Genomic DNA, 11796 nt, shown 5'->3' on the forward strand with positions numbered 1-11796 from the left:
CTTACCAGTTCCCCTACCGGATTATGAAGCAAATGAACAAGCTGGCCCACCTCCACAATATCCAGCTATTTCTACAAAACCAAAACCGTTTGTTAGAGATCCTATCAAGACTAGGTCTCGAACGCATAATTTGAGAGGGGATATTGAATTATATCCAATAAATGGAAATTTGCGAGCTATGAGTGAAGAAGAGATATGTCCACTCATAGAAGTACCAAATCCTCAGGCAGGACAAGAAGGGCAGGACCCAACTCTCCTAGTATACAGACTGTGGACACCGGAAGATATCCAGAAAGCCACAGAGGGAATTCCCCATCCACAAGTTAATTTTAGAAAGTTCTTAGAAGATTTATAAGGCATGAGATTAAGTTATCACTTAAATGGAGAGGCATGAGATTAAGTTATCACTTAAATGGAGAGGAAGTAGAAAAAGTAGTCAGACAAATAGTTGGTCCAGATTGGCACATGATCAGTGGCAACTGGAATCCCTCTGACACTGCACTTAAGCCCCTCCCACATAGCAGTGCAGAGCTAGACAACAGAGTAAAAGGTCTAACAGACCGAATCTCTGAAAAATGGAAGCCTAGGGCAGTAGTATATTTATGTAGATAGATGGTTATGGTGCAGTGTGTCTTTAAATTTGTGAGCTCTGTTTGGCACCAAAAAAGTAATTTAAACTGGGTTAAATCAAAGATGTAAGTCAGTTCTGAATGAAGCCTGCATTGTTTACAGGTGAAAGCGCTAAACCGTTTTTTTGTGTATGTATCGGTTTTTAATAAATTGTGGATTTTTGCCATCAGAGGGCTGCTGCTATCGTTTGTTGGAAGGTACTTTGGTTATTATTTCAAAAGAAGGAGTTACCAGTTTCTCAAGACTACATAGCCTGTGGCGTTAGCTGTTTCCTTCTGGTTTTGGTAAAACTAATTTTTGTCGGAGCTGGATCCCAAACTATGCTTTGGAATCTGCACCATTAACCAACTTGATTTTTTAGAAGCCTATGGCAGCACAAGATTTAATACAATGGACACCAGAAGCAGAATTAGCTTTCTGTAAACTGAAGCAATTGATAGCATCATCATTGGTGTTAGGATTACAAAACTATCATAAAAGTTTTTTTCCAAACTGTAGATTGCAAGCAAGGTTATATGATATCAGTGTTGACTCAACAGCATGGGGACAAGCAACGCCCCATTGCTTATTATTCATCACAACTGGACCCAGTGGTGCGGTCTCTACCCCACTGTGTACAAGCAGTAGTTGCAGCCGCAATGGCAGTGCAGGCTTCAGCTTCAGTAATGTTATTCCACCCTCTCACATTGAGAGTGCCTCATGCAGTCACAATCATTTTACTGCAAGAAAAAGTAGCATATCTTTCCCCTGCTAGGCATCTTTCATGTATGACTGTATTGCTGAGCCAACCTCACATGAAAATTGAACAATGTACAACTTTGACTCCATCTACCTTGCTCCCAACTCCTGCAGATGGCACACCTCATAGCTGCCTACAGGTAATTGAGCAGAAGACACTGCCTAGAAAAGACCTCACGGATGTTCCCTTGGATGGTGCCGAGGTGACATATTACGTGGACGGCTCATGCAAAAAGAGTCCTACAGGACAGAACCTAACTGGTTATGTAGTAGTTTCTGATACTGAGATTGTAGAAGCAAAATCCTTATCACACAGCTTATCTGCACAAGAAGCAGAGTTGATTGCCTTGACACGGGCATGTACCTTAGCAAAGGGTAAAAAAGTGAACATTTTTACAGACAGCCAGTATGCTTTTTCTACTGTACATGTTTTCGCACAGCAGTGGAAAAATCGAGGAATGGTGACATCTACTGGAAAACTGATTAATCATGCACAGTTTATTTTAGATTTGTTAGAATCTATTCAGTTACCTCAGAAAGTAGCTATTTGTAAATGCATAGCTCACACTAAACAACAAGATAGGATTTCAAAAGGCAATGCGAGAGCTGACACAGCTGCAAAGCAAGCAGCCTCAGAAGCATTTCTTTTGAACAAGGAATTACAACCTTCTGAGATTTTAGACTTAGAAATGTTGAAAACAATGCAGACACTTGCTACATGAACTGAGAAACAAAAGTGGGAAAGACGAGGAGCAATTCTCAAGAAAGGGCTGTACATCTCCAAAGAGGGAAAACCGATATTACCATCTAATGTATTTAGATATGCAGCTTTGTTGAGCCATGGGCAGTGCCATGTCTCAACAGGGGGGATGGTACAGTTAGTAAACCGGGTATTCACTACGTATGGATTTACAAACTATACTAAAAAATTTTGCCTGTCATGCCACACTTGTAATAAACATCATGCACAAGGGGCGTTAAAGCCCAAGCAAGGGAGTTTCCCTACACCACCGTATCCGTTTCATACTATCTGTATGGATTTCATAGAATTGAGCAAATGTGAAAATAAAAAGTACTGCCTTGTCATTGTGGATATGTTCTCCAAATGGGTGGAGCCTTTCCGACCAGTAAACTAGATGCAGCCACTATTGCAAAGACCCTAGTTAAAGAAATTATTCCTAGATTCGGCATACCGGAAAGGATCTACAGTGACAATGGTACACATTTCGTAAACCAAACCATACAACAGCTGAGTCGGTATTTGGGATTTCTTTAAAACATCACTGTGCATATCACCCTCAATCTGCAGGGTTAGTAGAGAGGCACAATGGAGTTATAAAGAATAAGCTTAAGAAACTCATGATTGATACACAAAAAAACTGGGTGTACTGTCTGCCCCTGGCACTGTTGAGCATGAGAACTGTTCCGAATGCAAAAGGACTGACACCTTTCGAAAAGATTTTCAGAAGAGCTTATTGTATACCTCAGTGGAAACCTCTCATGCTGCAGACCAGGAAGCAGATTGGACACTTGCAGAGTATATGAGGAGTATGCTGAATAACAAACATCTTTTACAGTTTAATTCTGTTTCAGATAAAGACCAAACCAAACCATCCAAAGTGGCAGTAGCCCCAGGCATGTGGGTTTGGGTGAAGGCAATCAAAAAGAAGAATTGGACGACACCAAAGTGGGAAGGTCCATATCAAGTACTGCTGAGCACTCCCACAGCAGTCAAGATTGCGGAATGTTCATCTTGGATTCATTTAACACACTGTAAATTAGTTAAAAACTTTGAACTTGATAAAACTCTTGCTAACACACAGCAGCAGTAGAATGACAAGACCCAGAGATAATAGAAATGCTGAGCAACTTCAGCAGTGCTGCATAATCATCTTGATAACTGTATTAGTGACAATGTTCTTTTTGCTGTGGCTTTTGCTGTGGCCCTTCTTTTCTTCAGCCACACCAGCTAGACTGAACAAATGTGATTCAACACTCATAGACTGGCATCCAAACTTTAACACTTACCAAGCAATCAAATATGTGTATGCTGAGACTTTTAATATTTCGAATTGTTGGATTTGCACAGCTATACCAACAGTATACGGGGGATTATTAATGGCTGCTGTCCACCTAGGGGTCAATGAGACCTGGGAAAACTTGATTTTTGAAACTACACCTGTTAAATCTAGAGACAAAATTGCATTGTTCCTACCTGTTACACAAAAAGGAATTGTGTGTTTCTACAAGAATGATACAATTCAGGTGGGTTGGAGTAAATGTAATGTGACTTGTTTCTTATAAATGTTATATTAAAGCTAAAAATGCAGAAACAATCTGTGATGCAGATTATGACTCATACTTTGAGTCCTTGCATAAAACTGTTAGTGAAGTACAACATAATCCTATTCTTTTAAAGCAACTGTCTATTATAGATAAGAAAATGTTTCATGCAGGGAAAGTGTATATCAATACTAAAGTAGAAAACTGTTATTTTGTGTGTGGGGGAAAAAGGCATACAAATGGTTGCCTGAGAATTGGTCCGGCAGTTGTTTTTTGGGTTACCTGGTCCCGGCCATACGACACACCAGCTTTGCCCCATGGGAGAATTCGAAACATCAGAGATGTCACAAATAAACCTGGGAATCCAATCAAGAAACCTGAGAATCTGATGGGACAGATCGAAGCAGGCTGGAGAAACCATAACTCTGTGAAAGACAAAAGTAAACTAACACACATGGACTTGAGTGACACTATTATATCCTGGGCTGGCATAGCCCCTGCATATGGTGCAGTTAAATAAATTTGGGAACTGAGAAAACTATACAAACTTCTCGAGGTTATGAGCAATGCAACTTTTTCCGCTCTCGAATTAATGACTGATGAACTGAATGCAATGAGAACTGTGGTACTTCAAAAACTGCATGGCTCTTGACTTCACCCTAGCGGCGAGAGGTGGTTCATGTGCTTTAATTAAAGACAAGTGCTGTTAGTATATACCTGATAATAAATATGAGATTAATGATCACCTGGAGGTGATTCAGCAAGTGTCTGATATGACCAGGCCAGGCCCAAACCCACTGATGGACTTTTTCCAGAAATTGTTTGGAGGGGTGGGGTTCCATCCTAATGAACATATTAATTGCCATTTGTGTGGGAATACTACAATTAGGAGCATGTATTTGCTGTCGCATTCCCTGCATGAAAAGATTTTATAGACATATCAGTTTCTGAGACTTTGTATCAAAGTACTAAGATTGAAGGACTGTTGAAAAATGAAACACTTTCATAAGTTTAAACTGAATGACTCTCTTAGCTACAAATCCACAAAGGAAGAGGTTAGGAGAAGAAGCAAACTGTTTATGCTTTTGAAAATAGAATAAAAAGTATTAACAGGAGGGAAATGTTAGAAAAATATGTATTAACATATGTGTATAGTGCTTGTTATAAGCAAGTAAAGATTAACACATTTTTATTCTATATGCAGCATTAGTTCTGTTTGAAACTGCAAACATGCTTTTCTGAAATTGTGCTTTCTGACACTGCAAGATGCATTCTGACCTAGTTTGCTAGCACAGAAAAATATATGTTTATGCCTTTGGAAATGTACTGAGAAGCAGGTGATTATCTGCTAGGTCAGGAAATTAAAATAAAGAATAATGATGTTTTCTGTAGATCCATTCATTATGGACAATAAGCTCTGTTCGTGTTGATGAAAAAGTGCACAGTTGCAAGAAAGTTAGATACTAAAAACAATAGACTGCTTCAGAGATCTGTACTTGCATTGTGCTTGAATTAGCCATAGTACCTAGACTTGTAACATTACATAGAAAGAAAGTTATAACTGACCGGTGGTCATCAAGGCCATCCTGTTTACTGAAAAATGTTTTTTAAACTTTGTAGAGTCAGCTAAAACTGTGTGAAAACCACTGTAAAGTAACAACTTTGTGAACTGGTGATCTGCTAAGTCAGTCGTAGTGGGCAATGTCTTGAAAGAAAGGTATATTAATTGTGACACTTCCTGATTTTAGTTAGACAAACTCTGTATCTGCATTTTTTTGTCTCCTTGCACAAGAATAAACAAACCTGAACTGAACCTTATGCTGATTGGTCTTTGAAGTAATTTTCTTTAACAGATTCCCTTAGTCCTGTTATGCCCCCATCTTACACCTTCTCTCTACTCAGCAATTTCTTACCCTTTTCACCTAAATCATTCCTTATCATTTGTTTCCTTCTTTATCCCCTACCTCCACTTCTAGCCTTTTCACTCGTCCTAAATCCACCCATGAGAAATCTTCATTAGCATATTTTTGTTGCCTCACTTGCTAGCACATGGACACTGCTCATATCATCTGCACATATCTCTTTAAATTGTATCTTGTTTTCTTTTTTATATGAATAATACTTTGATGTAAATCTGTGGTTGTTTTATGTTCTTTTCTTTTATGTACAGTTTTGCATTCATTACAATTGTTAACCCGCACTTGTATTCAGTGGTGAAACTTTTTTCTGCAGGCTTCTGCTAAAAAGCGGTGTTAGTTGGATTTTCCCAGTAAACAAAAGCAAATAAACAAACTAAACTGAGTGCAACAGTCTTCATCTGGGCAAAGTAAGGTATCATGTAATAGTATCATACTGAATTTACTGTAATGCATAGCCAGCCATCAAAACCAAGATGAAGGATTATTGAGGATTATTGTTTAAAATTTTCCTTTCCAAATGTCTTATGCTTTCTCATTTTACTGACCACACATATTTAACCATGAATGTTCCAGTACAGTTGTAGTGCAGGCCAACAGTCAACACTAACAAAATGCTGACTTCATATGTTAACATTTTATTTGCCTGTACCCTGAGTTGACCATTAGCTTCTTTTTTATAACTAACAGAAACTCTTCCATTCAGTTTTATAATAGCTCCTTAAGTAGGTATTACCTTGCCTCGGCAGTTTTACTTTAATGTCTATTCAGCTAGTCAGACAAGTTTTTCTGTGAAATATAGTGGGGTCTAACAAAAGGGTCTAAGTCATTCATATGCTTCTTCTTGCAACTTAAGAACCTGCTTCCAAGAGCATAGCTGCCAAGAAAGTGCAGTACCTGGAAAACAATGAGAAGTCCTGTTTCAATAGTCAGTTTTTTGGAGAAGTAATGAAATTTATAATGTGAGTATTCCTTGAATATTGTGTTTATAGAAAAAAGAGAAAAGAAAGATAAAAAAAGTGACTAAAGTAGTGAACCACATTCTAGCATATATCAGTACTATACATCTTCTTACAAGCAAATGTGTATACTGTTTATATATAACATAAAGATGAATAAGCAGTACATCTTGCCTGTGACATACCTGCTGGAGAGACAGGTATGCATACCAGACACTACCACATCTCTGGAACAGGCTCCCATCCATGTGAAACAGAGTTCCTCCCTAATCCAATTTAAGTATAACTTGGACAATTGGATGGAGAACAAAAAAGCCAACCAAAGTTTGACACCTATCTCTCTAATGGACACAGGCAGTCTGTAACTGGGTCATCTCCCAGGACGTGCTCACATATACCAAGTGTAGATCAATATGTGTGTGTGTGTGTGTGTGTGTGTGTGTGTGTGTGTGTGTGTGTGTGTGTGTTTGTGTGTGTGTATGTGTGAGCATGTTTATGTGTGTGTGTGTGTGTGTGTGTGTGTGTGTGTGTGTGTGTGTGTGTGTGTGTGTGTGTGTGTGCGCGTGCGTGTGTGCGTGTGTGTGTGTGTGTGTGTGTGTGTGTGTGTGTGTGTGTGTGCGTGTGTGTGACTTTAAGAAGTTTCCTAGGGGCTTGCACAAGTATATATGTTCTGAGCACATGTGAGCCTGACTGCCTTTTTGAAGTTAGCTGTTGAGATGTAAGCATGTATGCCTGTTTAGCCTGTCAGTCTATCGATTTGTTTATATTTTGTAATGTTGCTGCATATCCCGATGTGTTCTTGTACAATGAAGCATTTAAATGAACTACCCCATCTGCTCGTCATTGATGCAAGGGAGAAAGAGTGGCATGGTATCAGAAAGCGCATATCTAAAGAGGCATGGTGCCAGATACAAGACCGAGAGCCATTCAGTTAGATATGGAGGAATGCAGAGGAGTGAATCATCCTTACTGCACGTTTAACTCACAAAATTGGCCAGAAATTAATTTCAGGTATTGAAAGTTTGCTCAAATACTTATTTATTTGCAAAATATATGAAACAAAGCATAAAGATGTTTTAAGCAAACAAAATGTCCCATATTGATAGAAATATTCAAATTACTATGAAAAATGTTTGAAATAAAAGAAGGGATTCAGTAATCCTCTGTGTAAGACTAACTAAGTCTTACTTGGAACTGACAGCCCAAGAGTATGACGTCAGCGCACCATGCATGTTCATGAGGGCGCGCTGACTCAATTCCAAGGCTAACACCGAGCGTGTAGGAGTGCAGGGGGCGTGTCAGACTGCCGAGCAGTCCAAATATCCACGCCACTGCAAGTGCCTAAATCTGCAAATGTCAGCAGATATGAGCAAGTCCGCTCAAATGTGTATACCCTCAACACTACACTCCCTCACATTCAAAACCCCTGTACAAATTAAATAAAATGTAAAACAATTATTTTTTTTATCATTTCCGATATAGCTGCCTGTATTTGCGCATGTGTGCCCATTGCGTAGCTACAGTTAGCAGTTTAGACATCAAAGAGGATAATAAACCACTTATATGTAAATTAAGTCAACCAGCAATAGCTTAGTGGTAGAGCCTTCGCACCAAGAGGAGGCATTCCCGGTTCGAGTCCCACCACACCCCTTTCCATTTCCTGTAGGAAATCTTTGCATAAAAATAATTCCTGACATTTACCTTTTAAATTTTACTAAAATGCATTGAAATGGCCTATGTAGTAGTGAACGATATTTTAAATATATATAAGAAGGTGAAACGGTCATGCATACTAATGAAAGCATAAGTAACCTATCTTAAGCAACGTGAAACACTACTAAGCAACGTTTACCAGTATTAAGCACATTTAGGAATAATTGCCATTAATTAAGCACTGCTTTAACTAGCGCAATGGCTTTGTTCATAGCTGCACATCGCGCCAACTAGTGCAAACAAAACATGTTTGCGCGATGCTGCGCACTGCACCAACTAGCGCAATGTAGAGCAACATAGAACAACATTGGGCAAAGTTGAGCAAACTTGGCTAAACACAGCCACACCTCCTAGCCGGTCAGGCCAGTAGTAAAATAAAAAGCAATGACAGGCCTCGAACCAGGGATACTGTGCACCATAATCACAGTACTGAACCACTAAGCCATGACAGCTTTGCTGTTCATGCACTGTCAACATACATATCCGTATTAATCAAAGTTTACTCAGTGCTAAGGAGGTGTGAACTCAGCTGAGATATTTTAAAACCGGCCAATCACAAATAAGAGTGGGAAATGAGGCATATTTAAGCTCCATAGGCAGGAATAATCGCCATAAGTGGTTGTAGCTCCCATCTGCAGTCGGAATGGCCGGTGCTGGAGAGGGCTCTCATTTTCGAGTGCAACAGTGGGGCATGGAGGAGTCAAAACTGATGGTTTGGCTCCCTGTCCATCATCATGATGCAAGACTCCTGCAGGGCCAGTTCCAAGGCACTGAGTACAAAGCGGAAGCCTGGAACCATTTAGCACATGAACTCACCACTGCCACAGGCATCCCTCGGACTGGTGAGCAGGTCAGACACCACCATGCAGACCTGAAGAGACAGAAGTAGGACCAACTGAACCAATGGATACAGGAGGCCTGTGGAAATGAAAATGCCCCACTACTGAGTAGGTAGCCATGGAATGGAGTATGTAAGAATTGCTATTGTAGTCTATATAATGGATAGGTATGTCTCAATATCCCTTCATTTACTTCACAGCTGCAGGTGTCCATGCTGTGAATCAGCAAGCCTATGCAGATAGACTGCTAAGGCTGCACCACCAGGCAGGTTAGTAATTATTCTGCATGTATTGTTATATAAAATAAGTGAGAGTGCCTGAAAAAAGTGTTGTAGCCCAATAATAAAGGCTTAATAAGTCCTGAATAATTCCTCTGCATGTACTGTTATATAAAATAAGTGAGAGAGCTTGAAAATGAGTGTTGTAACCCATTAATAAAGGTATAATACATCTTGAATAAGTCCTAAGCATGCACTGTAATATCAAATAAATGAGAGAGCCTCTAGAAAAGTGTGTATTGTAATTAATAAAGGTATAATTCCTGGAGAGTGTCTGTGTCACTTACTTCGAAATGTTGTTGTACTCTTGCATTATATAAATAGTACTGTTGTATTAAGCGCTGTCAACCCACACTTGGCCAGGCCCATATAAAGTAGATGGAGGGAGTGACAGTAGCTGTGAAGCATATATACAGTCCTCAACTGTTGGTTAATGGCTGGCATGCATAGGCAAATCTGGCACATGGGTAGCTTATTAATGTGTTCCCCAGAAATGTCAGTGTGCTGCTAGAAATGTAGGGGGCTGTAGAAATATAGCTGATAATGTCGCCTGAACACATCCAGATATGTAGATATATAAATATAAATAAAATATATAAATATGTAGCAGTATCATCTGCATCCTAGACAGTTTGTATGTCAGATACAGGTCAGGTATATAAGAAACTAGCCAAACCCATTACACAACTTAATGCACATTGCCTAGTGTAATAATACATGTAGGTGATATACACCTGCAGTCAATAGGAATGTAGTGTAAACTATAAGTACATATAAGATGTTAATGGAGATATCTTTTTACACCCTACTGTATGTGCATAAACAATGCAATTCCACACCTCAATGGGTATGTCTAATCTCAAAACATTTGTTTGGACATATGTCCTATTGTTTTATAAATATCTGCATTTACTTTGATGCATGTGCCCTGTTCAAGCACCACAATATTGGTGGTGTCTTGCCACCAATCAATCCTGCATGCTGTTGGACTTTCCACTGTTGTTCTATATATGCATGTGTTATGCTTGCTGTTCAACTGTCGGAACTCTGGTGTGTTGGGTAAATGGGAATATTACTGCATGCTGTTACAACTAATTTGGAATGCTGTTGGCTGTTACCAACCCATATCGTCATTAAATCCTACTGAACATAGAACGTATGGGAAGGCCGGTCCCAGCGGATCACCTGTCCCACCTCAGCTGGCGATGGCACCTGGCACTACCAGGTCCGGTGCCCAGCCCGGGACCTCCTCCTCCATTGGCTCTGTGCCACCTTTGGGTGGAAGCGCTGCAGGGGATGGGGCTCACCCCCCCCCGTGCAAGCGTGGCCAGAGGAGGGCCACCTATTACCCTCCGAACGGTCTGGGCTGTGGTCCGTAGGGAGATCCAGCGTTCAGTCACTGATCCTCTACGCCAGCTCGAGGCAAGAGTGGCATGACTTACGGGTGAGCCTGCCCCTCCTACGCAGCCCCCAGCACAGTCACCCTCTGGGCTGTGAAGGTGCAGTGGTGACTGCCCATGGGTGGGGATCTCAGTTACACTGTTGCCATCTGTGGGTTCATGGGCTTGTGATTTCCAAACATCCTTCCCCGTCAATGGTGTTCACCCACCCCATGTGTTATATTCCGCCCCTGTATGCATCTTGTTTGTTTTGTCTGTGTACCTCCCCAACCTACCTCCCCAAATATACCTACTTCTCCTACCCCAGATTCCACTCTCACCTGAAAAAAAAAATGGGCAATCTGCTCCCACAAAAAAATTACACCCCATACATAGCTGCCCATTTTGCACACATGTCCACTGGACACATAAACTGAAATTTAATTGGCAGTACAACATACTTTGTTGTTCTCACCCCTCTTTCAGGGGTTGAAGGTTTCAAAATTCCCTCCAAATTACTAGTATATGCACAGCTGTTGCTGTTAAAGAAATGGGCAGCTATGGACCTTTCCTACATCCATCCTGTACATCCCTATCTGTTTTCCTTACTGTCTTACCCTCTTTGTGTCCCTTTTTCACCACTTTCCTATCTCCCCATTTTCTTTTCTTTCAAAGAAATTAGTGCGGGGGTTAGCTGTAGTAAGCACTTTTAAGCAGTAGTTAGCAGGTTTGCGCGAGTGTGCACTTGTGTGCGCTTAGCTAAGTATTGCTAACCATCGCGCAAACCTGCGCAAACCCCCTTACAACTGCTTAAAAGTGCCTTAGTCAACCTGCATGTGAGGGCCCTTGTTCTGTTCATCAGCAAAATAAAACACCACTGTCAGTCTCAAACCCAGGAGCTTGGACACACTAAACTGCATGAAGTACCACTAAGCCACAGTAGATATATAGCAGGTTGTTGATGAAATATATATATCATTCATCAGAATGAGTGAATGTAAAGGAAAGATAGGAATGCCATAACACAAAACCTGTTTGGTGGAACTTTACCAGCAGTTTTT

The sequence above is a fragment of the Protopterus annectens genome, chromosome 8.part0, assembly GCF_019279795.1.
Source record: "Protopterus annectens isolate FY-2018-M chromosome 8.part0, PAN1.0, whole genome shotgun sequence".
NCBI lineage: Eukaryota > Metazoa > Chordata > Ceratodontiformes > Protopteridae > Protopterus > Protopterus annectens.